Consider the following 18,020-nt stretch of genomic DNA (forward strand, 5'->3'; position numbering starts at 1 on the left):
CGTGTGCTGGGCACCTGAGCATTTCCTAACCCCGTGAGCAGGTACCATCATTCTCATCTTCAAGATGACGTTCAGAGAGGATGGTCCCATACTCAGAGACCAGTTACCAAGTCAACATCATTTTCCTTGCTGAAGAATGTTCGGGTAAGATTCAAGGCCAAGCAAAAGGTTAGTAGTTTGGTGTTAGGTTGTGGTGAGCACAGAATCTCTGGCACATAAGCAGCCTAACGGACTCGTTGGAATATAAAAGAAATCCCGCTTATCCTTATGCCAATCCAAGCTCTCTGAGACCCCCCTCGCCCCCATACAGCATCCTGGGTTCACCTTAGAACTTTCTGGGCTGCTTCCACCTCTATCAACAAGCCTCACGGTGGCACTTAAAATCTTTTCAGGTATTAAAAACAAAAGTTTTATTTAAGTCAAAACTTCTCTCTCCCTCCACACTGAAGCTTTCTTCTTCCTGTAGCTGAGGAGTGCTACCAGTCAGGGCAGAAATGGCCAAGGAGGGGTGCCGGGGTGGCTCCAACCGATGAGTGTCTGACTTTGGCTCAGGTCATGATCTCATGGTTTGTGAGTTCGAGCCCTGCATTAGGCTCACTGCTCTCAACACAGAGCCCACTTCAGATCCTCTGTCTCCCTCTCTCTCTCTGCCCCTCCCCCACTTGCACTCTCTCTCTCTCTCTCTCTCTCTCTCTCTCTCTCAAAAATAAACATTTAAAAACAATAAATTAATAAATGAATGAATGAATAAATAAATACTTTTTTAATGGCAAGGGATGTGAGAACTTTCTTCTCCTTATTCCAGCTAGCTTTCTGATTTCAGGGTGCTCCAGGCAAGCTCCAGGCTGTAGGGTCTCATATCCCCCCGAACTTTCACGGGGAAGTACAAACCTCTCCCAAGGTGCTGGGTGAACCTCTGCTCTTCTGTAGCTTAAAGTCAGCCAACCAGAGGACAAGGGTGAGCCTCTCCTCGGGCAGGCCCCCAGGTCTCCTTGAGGCAGGCCCACCCCTAATGTTGCAGGGCCCAAGGCAAGAGTCCAGATGGAGGCCCACATACCAAATATCCAAATGTTTTAAAAAGTTACAGATGTAGCTAACAATACTGTTAAGTAAAGTTACCTTCTAGCGTCCTACCTTGACATGTACCCCTTCATGATGGCCTGGAAGGTCCGTTTGAATTTAGGATTCTCATTCTCCTTGGCATTTAAATCTGTGAGAGATGCGTCTCCCATCCCAGGGCCCTGCCCGTGGCCAATAGCCTGTTCTGCTTCTCTTCCTACCCTCAGTTGCATCCCTTACCAGAAGTGTCTCACTTCATAAGTGTCTCACACACTTATGGCCACCCAAGCTGCACATCCAGGATCCTCCCACATCCCCCCACATCCCCCCAAAACTGCTGCCCCCTGGCCATGCTCAGGCCCAGGGCTGAGCACATCCATCTTGGACTGATGGACCTCAACAGGCCCTGGAAGGCACTCTGGGAGAAATGGATACCTGGAATGTGCTGGGGAGGGGCTCCAAGAGGACATGTCCCCTAATGCCACAGATTGCCTGCTCCATAAGGAGTGTGCTAGGGGAATTCCTGAGATCCTCTTTCTAAAATGTAGAGGTCAGGGCAGGGACCCCTCTTTAGGGTGGTTCTGATAAGTGTTTTCTTGGCCTTCCCTCATGAGACTTGAGGGCACGCCATGGGAAAGGGAGGGAAAATACCACAGTCTTCTCCCCCAAAGCTCTTAGCCCACCACTCAGGGACTCCCCTTTCTATGACTCTGCTTATATGGACTACATGGGATGGTGCAGGTGGAGGGCCCAAGGCCGGTTTGGCCCCCTCTGATAAAAGCCTAGAGGGAGCTGTTCTGCAACCCCTTGACTGATTTCGGTAGATTACGGACACAATTTTTGCCTACTCTTCCTCAGCTTTGGGGCTTCAGCCACAATTCTGAGACCCCAGTTCCATCAGGTTACGGAACGGACAGGCACATAGTACTAACGTGACACAGACTTGCAGTTAAGCAGAAGTGTTTTACACGCCTACATTTTAACACTATGTGAGGTGGGGGGGGGGAAAGAAAGCATGGTTCACATATGGGCAGCTTTAAAACCAAGCTCTATTCTGTGACAGAAATAAGTTTATGGAAATGTGTTCTGCAGTGAGGAAGGAGACACCAAGTTGCTGCTAAAGGAAACTGCACAAAGACTTTGGGAGAGAAATTTGCTGTTTCCTTCATCTCGAAGGGCCTGGTGACGTCCAGAGGCCCCGAGTTGATCACCGCCCTCACGTCCTAACGCCAACACTAGGTCAACAGCAGCACCCTCGAGCACCCTTTCTCTGAGGAGAGGTGAGGTATAAGAAAGCATCATTTTCTTCCATCCAGTCCCCAGCCTCCCTGGCCTCAGCTTCCCACACTTAGGAATAGCTGGCCTGCTGCTATCTGTAGACTCAAACCTGGTCAAGGGAGAGTTGAGGACATTAGCCTAGTAAATGCCTCAGCACACAGAAGGGAGCAGAGAAAATAGAACTCATTAGGAATTGGAGGCCCTGGATTTAAGTTCAGATCTGTCTGCTTAGACCTATTGGCTCTAAGATTTTTAGATGCTGGTGAATTTTCTAGGCTTCATCTGGAAATGGGGGCAATGATGAATATTTGCTTGCCTTCCATGGAGGTTGAAAGATCTAACAGTGTCATTTGGAAACTGATAAATTGCGAATTATTAGCGGTCCAGGATCGTGCTTTGGGGAGAGTATCACAGTCTTTGTCTCTTAGAACCATGCTTCTGCCTAAACTGGCAGACCAAGTAATGGCAAGAACCTCTTGAAGAAGGAGAAATCTTTCATGCTACCCATAGTCTTTTGCCACTGCTGTAGTCCCTCCCTACGGAATGTGGTAAAAAAAAAAAAAACCTCAAGACGCAGGAAGGCAACCTGGCTACCGGTGCATGCACAATATCCCTCACAAGTCTGTAACGTAGACTGCCCGTTCAGACTGGATGTTACCATATACGGGAGACAAAGGAGGAAAAATTGTACGAAAGGCTACACCCCGTTGCGCTCAGGGCTCAGGTTTTCGGGTGTGAGCCCAGTAAACCCGAACCGGTGCAACGAGTCAAGCTGCTTCCCGGGCAGAAAAGCCTCGGTGTCCCATCTCCCCGTGCGACAATCCTGCGACACTATTACAACCAGTACCTGGATTATTAGTGCTGCTGCTGCTTCTAGTCCCTTCCAGGTGAGCCCTGTTCTGGATGATTGCCACGCTGACCACAACAGACACACCATCTTCCTAATCTACACCTGGCCAACTGAGAGAGCCCACTGCCACTCCCCCGTAGGCCCTTTAACGCCTCCTACAACATCCATTCCAGTCTGAACTGACTTTGAGCTCCGTCAATGGCCTTTGAGGGGGCACGTGTGTCATTGCTCCCTCCCAGGAGAGCAAGTCCCTTTGGCTACCGCTTCCTAAGATCTCCAACTTTATGCTGGCCTTGCTCTCGTACCCCTTCCAAATCAGCATGGAGCTATTTGCCTTACCCATTTATGCCACTGCATTTATGACACCCAATGTGGGTCTCACCAAAGCAGTTGGGCCAATCTCTAGACTGCTCAGTACGACGACATTTCAACAGAGAATTCCAGGGCCTGGGCCATGAGAGGACTCCGCTGTGTGATTTGCTAGCACTGTGAACTCTGGGCCTCCCTTCCCCTCTGAATTCCTGTGAGATGAAGTTAAGAGATTCTGCTGTGTTTGTTGCACAGGCTTATCCTCCGGCTCAAATTAGGTGTATCTGAAAATGAGTGGAAGACTGTAGCATGTAACATGTAGTCGCCATTGCTTACAGCTGCCCTCACACCACTTCCGTATGCTCTTCCCCTGCCAAAATATGCCCATCCCCTCTCGGCCACCCCACTCAAAGCCCAAGAGGTCACCGATTCCTTTTCCTCCTGTGCATCCCTGCAGTGAGACGGCTATAGTGGGCACCATGCCGCCCCTCCTCTCACCGGTATGACACGAGCAGTGTCAGCCTCCTTGCCACATCCTACTAATGCCAACCAAGGATGAGGTGATCTCACACATGTGGACAGGCTACACTGTTTGTGAGCAGTCAGGCCATGGCGGGGCCTCCCACCATCTGGGCAGAGGGCTTGCTCCACATCGTGTCCCCCACCCCCTCCAGTCCTGCCTCCTGGGGGGGGGGGGGCAGGTGGGAACCAAGTCCGTGGGGACAGGCTAAGGCCACCGGAGCGACCACGAGTGCATATAGATGAGGGAGCAGAGCCCAGTTATGTGCCTCATTCCTCTCCCACGAGGCTCTCACAGGCCACGCCTGGGACCAATTCCCAAGAACACTGCATTTTCTGCCTGTGTGGACAACACCTGGCAGGAAGGAAGCCTTTTGAAGCTTCCGACTTGATGCTTCTGGGCTCTCGACTTTTTCCCTCGTCCTCATTTTTCCCACACAAGGAAAGGGGATGCTGGCCCAGCTCTCAAGATCTGGCATTGTTGTGGTATAAAAAGATTGATTCCCAGCTGCGGAAGTGCCAATCGTGCTGGAGGGCCTGAGAAAAAGATGATGGCACTGTTTATCTTTCCAGAAAACCCAGAGGGCAGAAACAGTCAAAAGATTAGACAGAGCAGCTGCGCCGTCAGAGACAGGAGGGCAGGAGGGAAACCTGCCTTAGAGGCCACCAGGATCCAAGGTTTTAAGACTTTTACAGACATGTGTCTTTCCTCCTCAAAGTAGCTTCAGGGAGAGGAAGAGTGGCTGTTGGATCTTTCTATCCTTGCCAATCTGTATTTCCTGCTCCCAAACCACCCCCACTGCTGCCCACCCTGCCTAGAAGGGCCGCCTGGTGTCGACGAGGGCCAAGCGGTGGTTCATGAAAAGCAGCTGGAGCGCTGGCCACAGCTGACGCTTGCTTAACGTAAAGAACCTTGGGAGGTATTTAAATGGGAGCCAGTTGGCTGACTCATGGGTGATGGTGTGTGTGTTGCAGGGAAGGAGCAGCCGGGGCGAGGAACCAGACAGAGATCCAAAACAAGTGAACAGGCTTGGAAGGAGCGGGAGGGAAAGAGCCAAAGCACACAAGCAGAGGGAAGGTGAAGAGCATGCTCTCAAAGGAAAGATGGGGTAGGCGTGGGGGGGGGGGAGGGGAGGAGGAGGAGGAGAGGTGAAGGGGAAGAAGAAAGTTCTCATAAGGAGGGAAGAGGAAAAACAAGAAAAACGTTTGGGGTGGGAAGGGTTACAAAGAGATGTGACAATAAGAGAAACAGGCAAGGAGGGGAGAAATCTCCAAACTGTAAGCGGGCGGAGGCCTGTGAGAAGCTTTTTCACGCAAGTTTAAAACTAAAAGCTTGCGTCCGTCCAAAACCTGGAATCCCGGGTTGACTAATGCAACCCCCAAAACAGGGCCGATTTGCACCGCCGTGAAAGTGAACACCTCCTTCAGTTTTGCCCCCAGATGCCTCTGGTGCCTTCCTCCAGTCTTGGCCTGGCTGCAAAATCCCAGGGCTCTTCCCCGCCCACCCCCCCACCGTCTGCGTTAGAATTTCCAGAGAAGATGGGGTGCCTGGGTGGCTCAGTCGGTTAAGCGGCCGACTTCGGCTCAGGTCATGATCTCGGGGTCCGTGGGTTCAAGCCCCGCATCGGGCTCTCTGCTGACAGCTCAGAGCCTGGAGCCTGTTTCACATTCTGTGTCTCCCTCTTTCTCTGACCCTCCCCTGTTCATGCTCTCTCTCTGTCTCATAAATAAATGTTAAAAAAATATAAAAAATTTCCAGAGAAGCTTGTTAAAAGCACCTGTGCCAGGGCTTCTGCTAGGGGTGGTTGAGCCCGACTGTGGTGAAGGGCCCCAGGCAGCGTTTAAACGCACCCCCAGGTGATTCTAATGTATAGTCATGGTCTAGAAACCACGAATGTAGCTTGTACTACAACGTTTAGCGCTGTGAAGGTAAAGGGGGCTTGCAGGCCTTCACAAGTAATATTGTTCTGTGGGAAAATGCATTTAGACTTCACTTGTCAGACTCAAGCCAGCCCCCAGCCCACCCCCGTGTCGCACCCACCCACAGAGTCCAAAGCTTACTCAGCCAGTGAAGGTGGGGGACAAATAGGCTGGGGGATCTACCCCCCTCCTGGGACCCAGTCCAGGGCCATTCAGTCACGAATGGGAAACCTCTCGTAAGCTGTTTACAAGTCGGGGGAGTTTGATTCGAGCTGAGCTCCGCTCAAGCTGAGAAGAAAGGGGGGAAAACGTGTCAACAGAACCTAGGGATGGAGCTCTGTAAGAAATGGCAGAGTCTTTGAATTAATAAATAAAGAAGACACATGCCTGGAAACGAAGCTGAAATGTGGCTTAACAGTTCCGTGCTCGGAAATCTGCCGAGCCAAAATGTCAGGGAAGCTAGTTCTTCAAGCTGTGTTCCCTGGTGTCACAGCTGCCAGACAGCACGAGATCCTCCCGAACAAATACCCCCATCTCTGCTGGGGGGTGGGGGGGAGGAGGAAAGGAAGAAGCCAGAAGGAGAGCGCTAAATTCTGCAACTTGGGGGGCCCTTGAAGGGATTCCTCGGGATCCTCTGTGGCCCGCACACCCCACCTACGTGCCTGCAGCTGAAGGGTTAGGTCCCTGTCCCACGTCCTAGGGATCCCTTGGGAGATGGGTGCATGGGAAGCAGGATGCTGCTTGTGAAAAACACCCGGGGAGACAGTTGGCAGCGATGCAAAGCTTCATGAAATCCTTAAAGCCAACAAGACCGAACAGAACAGGCCAGAGGGTACAGCCAAGAGCCTGTTGTTTCTTCACCTCGTCCAGCATCCCACAATATGAAGTCAATCAAGTAATTGAACTACACAAGCAACAGCCTAGGAAGGATTATGTAAATGGAGCCAGGGTAGGGTGGCAAAGCGGGTCTCTTGAATTCCCTCCCGATGAGACTCCTGGTCCATCAACAGGGGGCCGTGGGGCCCTCGGGCGCAGGCTGATGAGCCACTGGGACCGCACAAAACAGAATCTCAGCCCGTGCTTGGAGAGGTTTCTCCCACCGTGACTGTGGCTGTTCGATAACAGCCAACAGGTGTGGGAGAGGCTGTGCATTGGTCTCCCTCGCTCGTTCTCCGTTAGGAGCAGAATAGCACGCTTCTCCAAGTTCTTTGAATTCTTTTGTGAGCCAGTCTCAGCAGTTATAAGGGTTGGAGACTTTTGCAAGTTACCCCAGACTGGGGGGGGGGGGGGTAGCTAATATAGGGACATGAGGGGAGCAAGGAAGGTGGTACCCAGCCAGGGTACAATTGGAACATGGCTCAGGACACAGGGTAGCTCCAGCAACCTTGGGCAAAGCAGCAGCTTCAGGTGTCTGATCTTCTTGTCCCTGTAGTACCAGCTGCTGTTCCCATCATGCTAACTCGGCCCCCCTCTGTTCTGTTTCTACAGCTTCTGCAATGACCTCAGCCATTTACCTCCCGGCTTGCCCCTATTCATAGCTTCTGTTCCTCATGACCTCTGCTTACTTGTCCCCTCACTGTGCCCCTTAGCTTCTGCAGAACTCTAAAATCTTGCATTCAAGGAGTGACTCTAAGATAAAGGGCCTGGGACGCCTGGGGGTCTCAGTCGGTAAAGCGTCCGACTTCGGCTCCGGTCACAATCTCCCAGTTTGTGGGTTCCAGCCCTGCGCCAGGCTCTGTGCTGACAGCTCAGAGCCTGGGGCCTGCTTCGGATTCTGTGTCTCCCTCTCTCTCTGCTCCTCCCCGCCCCCCAACACTGTGTCTAAGAAATAAACATTAAAAAAACATTTTAAGATAGAGGGACTGATTTAGGTTAATTCCTGAGCCGAGCATACACAGGAAAGTGATATTACCGTAAGGGGAAGAAGTCAAACAGTACCAAACGTCCATGATTCCAGGTTTACACCTATGGTTGAAAATCACTGTGGTGAGGTTGAATCCGATGCAAAGGAAAGAAGCTCTGGGTCAGTCTCTGGGCCAAGCCCTCAACTAGAATTCGCTGTGATCCCCCTGTGACCTCCTGCCATCACAACGGGGCCGTGTGTCGCACCTATTTGCTGGCCAACCCCGTGGTGCTCCCAGCCACTGGTACAAAAGCTGAGAAAGACTTTACCACCTTCTCTCACAGAGGAGGGGCCTTGTGGCCCTGTTCTGGCCGATGAAATCGAAAGAGAAATCATTTGGGAACTTGTGGGAAGGTTTCCTTCTTTTTGGAGGAAGCAGTCCTGAAATATGGACCTTTCCTCCATTTATACCATTTTTTTTTTTCCCTAAATCCTGCTACCACCACCCCCTGCTTCTTCTTATGAAAGAAAACCCTATCTGGAGAGACCTCCATTGTCTTCTAAAAGCAACAAATAGGCAGGAAAAATTCTTAAGATAGTCAAGTTGACATAAAAAGCCTGGATCCCTAATAAGTCTGAGCCCCTGAATCGATAGCTGCCACATATCCAAACTGAAACAAGAAGTTATTACTCTCCCCATCTGACAGTAAAGGAAACTGAGGCACAGAATAAGCAAGTAAGAGTCTAAGATCTTAGCTGCAAAAAGGCTTAGTCTGGATTCAAAAGCAAGCTTGCTGATGCCAGATTCCCAGTCATCAAGACCCACTACTCTCCAGCCAGAAGAAATCTTACAATTAAAAAGTTCATATTTGGAAAACCGTTAAGGACTCTGTTGCTCAATTCCTTTTAACTAATTGATAAGGCACACAGTGGTTAAACGCTGGGCCCAGGTCCTATTGGCTTTGCCCTCTCGCAGTATTAGGACTGAAGCCTGACTCCCCGGCTAGGGTTGTTCACGTTAATTTATGCTTTACGTTGGTCCGTGCTTTCTCTCTGGAGAAAAACAATGGACTATAAATCCTGTATGGGACCATGGTAGCTTCTATGTTGCCCTCACTAAGGATTTATTCTCTTGACTCCTTGTGGACCTTTGAGGCTACAGAAACCAGGATAGCAGTAAAGACCATAGCTTTGTATGTCAGAACACTATAGTGTTGACCACATTATAGTTCAATGTGTTTAGACTATATGAATCCAAAATATTTTATGCCAGAAAATGTTACCTGAGAAGGACCATTATTAGTGGCTTTTATAATATTCACCCTGGAAGCCTGTGGCAAAGCCCCTTAGGGGGAACAGTATTGCATGGAAAAGCAATGACAGACCCCATTCCTGAGGCAGTTTCTATTAAGTTGCTCAAAAAACAAAACAAACAAAAAAAAAAAACCTCTCTAATTTCCTAAGGGTCTCAAGAAAATGAAGAGTTCTGTTTACACGTCAATTTGCCATCTTTCCAAAGGGTGTTGGGCATGGTGGAGACTTTGGTTTTGAAAACCAACTCTAACAATCTTTTTATTCTGTGCTCTGGCTTCTTTTCAAACATCTCTTAATATTCCCAAAAGGCTGCCATCATCCTGTGATTGATGCGTTTCTGGAGATTCAGCTGAACTTGTCTGTTCACATTACCCAGCTGCTCAGCTCCTGTGGTTTTCACTCAGGGTCGTTACATTGGATCATTCCCTCCTTGCCCCTAAACTTTCTGGCAGTGCTCAGGAAAAATCTAGAAGGCTACTGGTACTGAGAACCTTGCAAACTTAGCGAGGTTTGGGATATGAAAAGGCCTCACACTGGAAATAATAGAGAATCAAGGTAGCAAATCAGAAGAACCATATGTTCATTTGTTCTACCAGTATTCACTGAGCATTCCCACTGTGGTAAGCTCTGTGCTTAAAACTCGGATGCATTAGCCCATTTCACAATGCCTCAAATGAATGAGTTAAGCACTAATATTATACTAATTGTATTGATCTGGAAATAAGGCTGAGCAAGATGGAGTAAGCTATAATCTAAAAGAGAAAGCCGGTAACACACAACACATAGGCACATACAAACTCCAAAACAAAGAATTAATCTGATGATCCAGATGTCAGGGCTCAAACAGAGAAAAGATTGCATTCAGATCTCAGAGAAGATTGCGTTTTAACGAGGGTCTAGAAAATGGATAAGATTGCAACAAAAAAAAAGGAAATCCAAGAAGACATATGACATAAGAGATCAAAGCAGAAGAATATGGAGCATACTTGGAAACGATGAGCCAGCCAGTTTCATAAGAGCATAAGGCACAGGAGTAAAGGTGTTCAGATTGGTCAGGTAGAGCATGGGTCATGGAGGACCTAGAATGTCAAGGTAAATCTGGAATTTATGAGTATCACAGAGAGGATCCGCTTTGCCAATTGGAAAGCTAAGAAACTCCCAGTCTGACCTCAATTAAAGTGTAATTAAAGTAATTGGGGGTGGCGGTGGGGGAGAGACTGGTGGCTTGGATCCCAGCAACCACAGAACACTTTGGCAAATAGTGAAGACCTAAACCACCCATGGTGGAAACAGTGGGGATGGAAAGATAACCACACAGAAAAGAAAACTTTAGGTGTCTGGAATGATTCTGCTCCTAGAGTGCCATCGACACACATTGAGGCAGGCTCAGTGTCTGGGAGGAAACCGTGAGCAAAAAATAGCAATGTGAAGACTTCCCAGTTTAAAACGATCCCTGGGCGGGGGCGCCTGGGTGGCTCAGTCGGTTGAGCGTCCGACTTCCGCTCAGGTCATGATCTCACAGTTTGTGGGTTCGAGCTCCGTGTCGGGCTCTGTGCTGAAAGCTCAGAGCCTGGAGTCTGCTTTGGATTCTGTGTCTCCTCCTCTCTCTGCCCCTCCCATGCTCATGCTCTGTTTCTATCTCTCAATAATAAATAAACATAAAAAAAAATGATCCCCAGGGAGGAACCCGCGTGGCTCTGTCAGTTAAGCATCCAACTTTAGCTCTCGTCGCCATCTTAAGGTTTGGGAGTTCAACTGAGCCCGCCACATCAGGCTCTGTGCTGACAGGTCAGTTCTTGGCGCCTGCCTCAGATTCTGTGTGTGTCTCTCTTTCTGCCCTTCCTCCACTCAATTCTCTCTCTTCTCTCTCTCTTCTCTCTCTCTTCTCTCTCTCTCTCTCTCTCAAAAATATTTTTAAAATTTTTTTAATGATCCCTGGCTAGCAGCCCCTGCCGCAACTTCTCCCAATTTCCCACTAAACCTACATAGGACTACACATTTGGAAGAATGAAACACGAAAACTACACAAAAGTGAAAGATCAGTTGCCAGAATGTGAGAACAATCTCCCCCGGCTCCAACGTGGCTGAAGGTAGATTTGGAGAAAGGGTGAGCAGCCAGGCTGTCGTTTGCTCTCCCGAAGTGGAAAAGCACACACAAGGCGAAGAAAGTGAGGTTGGGCCCTTGTCCTCGCCCACCGTCCACCCTTTCCGGCAGGTCCAGGTTCGATGCCAGAGGGAAAACTGCGTAACTGTCCCGCCGCTGTACAGGTGTTTCTTTCTAAGGTGCCTGGCCCTCTCTTCCGCGTTGTGTCCTCTTTTCCTAATTCCAACCCACCCAAATGTCTGTCCCATCTATGGACTGAACACAATGATCAGGGAGCTGAAGGGATCTACCTGATGCTTCGTATCCTAGGGACTGGAGCCCTGACACTGAAGCCCTGACACTGAAGCCAGATCGCAAGAAAGAAGGCTGTACAGAGTTGAACAGCAGTGCCTGCTCAAGTTGTATGTTCTCAGAGCCCCTGGGCTTCAGAGTGCCGGAGAAATCAAGCAAGAAGGTGAGAAGATCCCATGTGTACATGGCAGGGCCACAAAAATCTGTTGGCAAACCTTGAATCCAGAGGGAACTTGTCTAATCTGCGGGTTAGAAAATAATAAGCTGCACAGGGAGGCCTGTGAAAAAAGGGCGAAAGCTCAAGGGAAAGAGAACAATACCCTTAAAGATCCAGAAGATGCACACACCTTTGAAAATGATTGACTCTTCATAAAAAAGTATTACGAAATGTTCTATATCTTCACTAGGATCTAAGAACTTATGGCCTCTTAGAAACAGGTGCAGAATGCCAAGCAGCTGAACTGCAAGAACGTGAGCAAATGAAAAGGCAACTAGATGCAGTGGGGGAGCCAGGGGAGCTGGGGGCAGGAATTAAAATGCAAGACCTCACTGAAGACAGTGAAACAGACACCGGGAACTCAAGTCCGTCATGTGCAGAATGAACTTGAGAAGCTCTCCCAGAGAACAGGGAAAAGGTGGAGGCAGAAGAGGGAGGCAAAAAAATGTGCTGGTATTTTAAGTCAAAAAAAAAAAAATGGCATGTGCAGAGGATGAAGAAAAGAAATTCTATCAACAAATGATTGTTGTCAATAAAAGCCAGACACAAATGCTGTAGGACCGAGGCCGGGAGCACACGTAGAAATGGCAGTCTGCAAAGGTAAATTTCTCATACAGGAAATTGGCTTCATTTCCCTGTGTCTAAGGGTTGTTGTCTCTACAATGGGGTGTGAAAACAATAGAGTTTTATTCAGAATGTGAGGTGCCTGATGCCTGGTCTGGTGTCTAGAAAATGCTAAGTAACATCGATCGTCCCTTATTGTCACCCTGTAAATAGCTCATACGAATCGATAAGCAAAGTTAACAAATAACGGAAAGCCTGAAGAGTTCATCCATGCAAGAACCACAAATAGCATATAAGCATGAAAAAAATATTCCCCTTATTTAGGAATCAAACCCAAATTAAAGCAAAATCTTCTCTAAAAACACATGATCAGTTCTTTTCCATCTTTAAAGATCATGCTCTTTAGAAGCTCTCCCCACCTTGCTGGTGACACTCTAAATTGGTTCAACCTTTCAGTTGATCAAAAAGATGAAAATGGTTACACTCTTGGTATGGGCTGCATTGTGTGTCCCCCCACCAAAATCGATGTGTCCAAGCCCTAACCACTGCCCCCCTCCTCCTCCCCATAACACTGCACTTGGAGATCAGGCCTATGAGGAGGTGACAAAGGCTAAATGAGGTTACGAAGGTGGGATCCCAATCCAAAAGGTGGAGTTTTGACAAGAAGAGGAAGAGTTCTGTCATGCAAGGACACGTGGAAAAAAAAAAAAAAAAAAAAAAACAAAAAAACCACCATCTACATGCCAAGAAGAACACTCTCACCAGAAACTGAATCGACCATTTGGCACTTTGATTTGAGCTTTCCAGCTCCCAGCATCGTGAGAAAATCCATTTCTGTTGTGTAAGCCCCCCAATCCATGATATTCTTTCATGGCAGCCCTAGCAGGCTAATACAATCCTTTAAGCAGAATTTCCATTTATAGGAGTCTATCCTAAGGAAATAGTCGGTAAGGTTGACAAGAATTTATGGATGTGTCCTATGGCATTATTGGAGTAGTTAAAAATAACCTAAATGTCCAACAATAGAAGAATCTTTAGAAAAAAAGGCCAAGTGCCTATTTAGCAACCATTAAAGCCAGGATTTTAAGCCTATTCGATGATATAGGAAAATGATTATCATACACTTATAAAATCAGAGAAAACAATACCTGATCCCTATTTTGTCAAATAATGTATTTATCAAGTACCAAAAATATTAACAGTAATCGCCTCTCTGAAGGTGAGATTACAAGTAGGAATTTCTTTAGTTTTTAAGACGCTCTATATCTCCAATCATCTGTATTATTTTTACAATCATAAAATATATTTTAAAAAACAAAGCACGTGGATCCTACTTCTGTCATTGGTTTAGAATAGCCTTTAAATAAAGCTTTGTTGGGATGCCTGGGTGGCTCAGTTGGTTGAGTGTTCAACTTCAGCTCAGGTCATGATCTCACAGTTTGTGAATTCAAGCCCCACATTGGGCTCTGTGCTGACAGCTCAAAGCCTGGAGCCTACTTTGGATTCTGTGTCTCCCTCTATCTCTGCCCACCTCTCTCTCTCTCTCTCTCTCTCTCTCTCTCTCTCTCTCTCTCTCATAAGTAAATAAACATTAATGAATAAAAATAAAGCCTTGTTTCTTCATGTTATGCTTGTTTCCTGCCTATAAAGTTGTAGAAATATTATTCACCTGCATTCATAAAACAAATTATAAAGAAATTGTCACTACAGGATGCTGGCATGGTTACTTTGTTAGTAACTTCTGAATTATCTTTTATCCACCATCCCCAAACAAATGTGTTGGGTTCTAATCATAGAACCCCTGGATGGAAACCAAACAGAATTGATTTTTGTCTCTCAGATGCATCAGTGCAAAATCATACTCAGCTCCTTGGAATTTCAAGTGTTGAAAGAAGTAAACATGTTTTTTTAAAAAAAACAAACAAATCTACCAACATGAAAAATATTTTATGGAAGAAAGAAGAAACTTGGTCTATACTGTTGAATGACAATCAAAGAGTGCAGGCTAGGAGAAGGAAGATTCTGATGCAGAAACAAGAAGTCCTTAGAGTTTCCTTGCAAAGTAGTGAGCCCTCCACTGCTTGTTTGGAAAAGGGAAAAAGCAGAAAAGTAAATTCTATATTAAATTGGAAGCAAACTAAAAGCTGGACTGGATAACATTTCAGGCAAAATGACCATATAACTTAAGGTCCAAACTGGTCATGTTTGGGAGAAGAAAGGCAACATTAATTACTACTGAAACAAGGGTCCCCTAATTAAATGTATGGTCACCCTGCTCTTGGGTTTCTTCTAACTCTTAAGATTTATGAATGTAGAATTTCATTTAATGCTTAAGTCTTTAATCTATGTTTCAACGGCTAAATTCTTCCAACATCTACGTTTCAATGGCTTAATGGCTTAATGTAATGGTCAGACATTCTGGTGTGTAACAACCTTTCTCTGAAAAGATGGGGATGGGAGATAGAAATGCTGAATTTGCCTAATAATTGGCCCTTGGAGAAAAGAGTTAATTGGAAGCCTACAAAGCATAGGGCACTGGCAACCCCAGAATTATTTTGCACTGCAGTTAGCATACCTAGATGATTACTAGTTGGATATTTGAGTGTTTCCTAAGCATAGCTGGAATGTGTGGCTCTGATTTGTTTTCCAGCTGGAAATGTTACAGAAACAGGAAGACTTTTGCTTTTGTGTGTCTTGTTGTATCCTGCCTCTGTTTGGCAGGAGCTCTGGTCTGATGCTCCTGTACATCACTTCCGCTTTGCTCTGGGCTCAACAAAAGTGATTTAGAATGAGCTCTAGCAACAGCCATTGAATCCCTCCAGCAACAGATGGGCCCACTTACAAGCTGATTCTATGTGGTTTATTGTCTATCAATGACTACAGGGTCTTCAGTTGGAAAGGTGCGAGAGGGAAGAAGTATGGTGTAGGCTTTTATAGACCCCCATTGATGTCCTATGATTTTTACGGGTTTCTTCCTCTTCTGAATATCCCCATTGGTCTACCAAAAATACCATTGGGCTAAGTCCTCCTATTTCTATAATTTCTCTATAACAACGCAGAGACATTTTATTCTAGAAGTAAAACAGGAATCCATAAGCTATCAATAATGTTTACATTGCTACCATTAGACTATAAACCCTCCTGGGGTGGAAATTCTTTTTATCTTCTTGTGTGTCCTCGGGGCTTGGCCCAGTACATGTTAGGAGGAATGGTGATGTGTTAGTGATGTTAGTGGCAATTAAAATGGCTATTTTTTTAAGGGAGGTTATGGTTTGCCATTAACAGAAAGGGAAGGGCTGCCAAGAGGTGAATTTTGAGGGAGGAGTCAGTCTAGTAATAACCCAAAGATGCTATCAAAGGCAGACCAAGCTGGGGCTGCACAGCAACACTAGTGAGCAGGTGGGAGGTACTGGGCCCATGATGGGAAAGGGAAAAATCTAGAAAGTGGAGAAGGCTCTCAAGTGGAGACTGAACAGAGCGAAAGACAAGTCATACCTGGTTATAAATTCTGCCTGAAGCTTGGAAAATATGCAGAGGGAACAAAGGTCATCCTTGACCTAAACAGAACCACGTCACATTTCTAAAAACCAAGAGTATGGGCTCTTTCCAAAAAGTCATGTATGTCCATTAACAAGCTTAAATTGCAAGAAAAGAGTAGATGTTGTTGGGCATCGTTATTAAGCTCTAGCAGTTGGGAAGCTGGGGAGAATAAAATGTGCAAGTTGTCGACAAGCTAACGATGGTATCTTCTATCTTTGCACTTTTAAGAAAACCAGCATGCTTTTTTGGTGATTGTAACATCAATCCTCCATCAAGCTCCTCACCAGAATCAAAAGCAGAGAGATTACACATCAGCAAAACTCAGATATTCCACGGTCACTCTAGACCAGTTAAATCAGCCTTCTCTCTGAAGCTTTCAGAATATCCGCCAATAAGACCACAACACCAAAAGTTCCTGGAATGAAGCCAAACTATCCGTTGCAGAATAATGTCCATCCCTGAACACCCCCACAAGAGATGAGCTCAAAGGGGAGAGAACAGCAGTAACCAGAGGAGAGCATTAGGGCAGGTACATGTTGCAAAGCCAAAGTTGCCCTTCCCAGGTGCCTAAGCACAACTTCATGCAGCTCAAAGTAGCCAGATACCTCTGGAACCTGAGTGCCCTGGGCAGACCAGCAGAAAGCTCCAGAAATGGGTCCTATATAGCGCTCGGGCAAAGGCTGTGGAGTATCCAAAAACTCCAGCAGGAAAGGTTAATTTATATGCCCACATCAACAAAATCACAGCTTCCTTCCCAGTTCCAATTAAGTCATGCACACAGGAGTATTTGAGTATTGAATGAGATAACAACTTCGAAATTTATGTGGACAAAGAAAGTAACATTCAAACGTAAGGTACTGTGAAAATTTATCTGAAGGCAGTTTTGGAGGATAACAGTAAACTAAATAATGTGCTCAAAGAGGCAAAACAAAATCCTTGCTAACGTTTCCAGACAAAACAAATTCAAATCATTTGCCTTTTAAACAATGCCTATCACCATGACAAGAGCCTTGCCAATTTGTCTTCAGAACAACCCTATTTACCATTTGAGACTCAGGCAATAAGGCTGGAATGGATGAGTCCCTTTACTCTGGGGTTCCCATCCCACCCCGCCCTCCCCAGGGCTGTAAACAGAAGTGTGTAAGTGTAACTGCCAGCAAATAAACAGACAGGAGAAGTACCAGATTCTGGTAGACGGTTACCTCCCTCTCACCAGCTCCCACAATCCAAGAGTTTTCTGACACTTGTATTGTGAAGCAGTGTCAAGACATCAAACACAATTTTTTTAATGCAGTACTGTTATCCTGTTATCTTTAACAGTTTTACTCTTTTCTACTCCTCTTCCATAATTGAATAGTGAAGAAAAAATTTATTCATGCCTCCGTGGATCTGGGGGGAAAAGCAGTTCCACTAAGGCAGCATGCATTTAAGCAAACCAGAGAGTGGTGATAGAAAATTCTAGGCCCTAGAAGAACTTGAGAATGCATGAGTTCTGCCTCTACACAGACCAGCTGCTCCAAGCCATCCATTGGTTGGCATCACTTGCACTGAGCTCCTGGCACAGACATTTTAGCTCTAAAAGCTTCCTTTGGTTATATCTTTAGGCTGTATCACCCATTTAAAAGACCAGAAATCAACACATAAAACTGAACTCTGCAAATTTGAAACTAACCAATATCATTTTTTAAAAGCTCTCAGGAAAATAAAATGGATTAGGCAGGAAAATTTTGTAAATGGAAACTATTGCATATACAGAGTCTGGAGCAATCCAGGACATTTTAAACCAGAAAGCAGATGGAATAAGAGCAATATAAATTAGTGTAACTGTATTTTGCCAAATGCAAAATGACTCTAACTCCAAGCAGAACTTTTTCTCCCCAACTTGTTGATTGCCTATATATTCGTTTTTAATTACCAGCGGGTAGGGTTTGGTGAGATATTGGGAGTTAGAATCCTAGAATCGAAAGGTCTAAGGGACACCAAGTTTGGCCAAACCACCCATGGATTATCAAACTAAGAAAACAAGCAAATAAAATACATGCAAAATATTTGCATTGGAAATATTTATGGTATATACAAATATGGTATATAAGTCAATTAAGAAAAACTATGCATGTGGCAATTTCTAAGAAATGCCCTGCAAAGAGAAGGTATGTTAATAATGAAGAGAAGGGCAAAACTTTGTAACCAGTGCTTCCTGGCCTTGGATCTG

Source organism: Panthera tigris, chromosome A1 (genome assembly GCF_018350195.1).
Source record: "Panthera tigris isolate Pti1 chromosome A1, P.tigris_Pti1_mat1.1, whole genome shotgun sequence".
Lineage (NCBI taxonomy): Eukaryota > Metazoa > Chordata > Mammalia > Carnivora > Felidae > Panthera > Panthera tigris.